Raw genomic sequence first — 761 nt, 5'->3', positions numbered from 1 at the left:
TACCCCTGCATCAGACTTCTGCCTGGACATCCAGGCATTTCCATACAACTTCTAAGATCTAGGTGAAGGTTCTCAAACATCAATTCTTGCCTTCTGCGCAACTGTAGGCCTAGGAAACCAAACCCTGAGACTGCACAGAACAGTAGGGCCCTGGACCTGTCCCATGAAACCATTTTTCCCTCTTAGGCCTCCAGGCCTGTGATGGGAGGGGCTGCTGTGAAGATCTGTGATATGCTCTGGAGACATTTTCTCCATTGTCTTAGTGATTAACATTCAGCTCCTTGTTCCTGATGCAAATTTCTGCAGCTGGCTTGACTTGCTCCCCAGAAATATATTTTTTTCTACCACAGGATCAGGCTACATGTTTTCCAAACTTTTATGCTCTGCTTCCCTTTAAAAAGTAAGTTCCAATTTTGGGCCATCTTTCTTCACACATATGAGCCTAAACTTTTAGAAAAAACCCATGTCACTTATTCAATGCTTTGTTGCTTAGAAATTTCTTCTGCCAGATATTCTAAATCATCTCTCTCAAGTTCAAAGTCCCACAGATCTATAGGGTAGGGGAAAAATGCTGCTAGTTCCTTTGCTAAAACATAGCAAAAGGGGCCTTTACTCCAGTTTCCAATAACTTCCTCATGTACATCTGAGACCACCCCTGCCTGGACTTCATTGTTCATATCACTGCTAGCATTTTGGTCAAAACCACTCAACAAGTGTCTAGGAAGTTCCAAACTTTCCCACATCTCCCTGTCTTCTTCTGA

This window comes from Piliocolobus tephrosceles, chromosome 1 (assembly GCF_002776525.5).
Source record: "Piliocolobus tephrosceles isolate RC106 chromosome 1, ASM277652v3, whole genome shotgun sequence".
In the NCBI taxonomy this organism is placed as follows: Eukaryota; Metazoa; Chordata; class Mammalia; order Primates; family Cercopithecidae; genus Piliocolobus; species Piliocolobus tephrosceles.
This window is presented reverse-complemented; position numbering follows the sequence as displayed.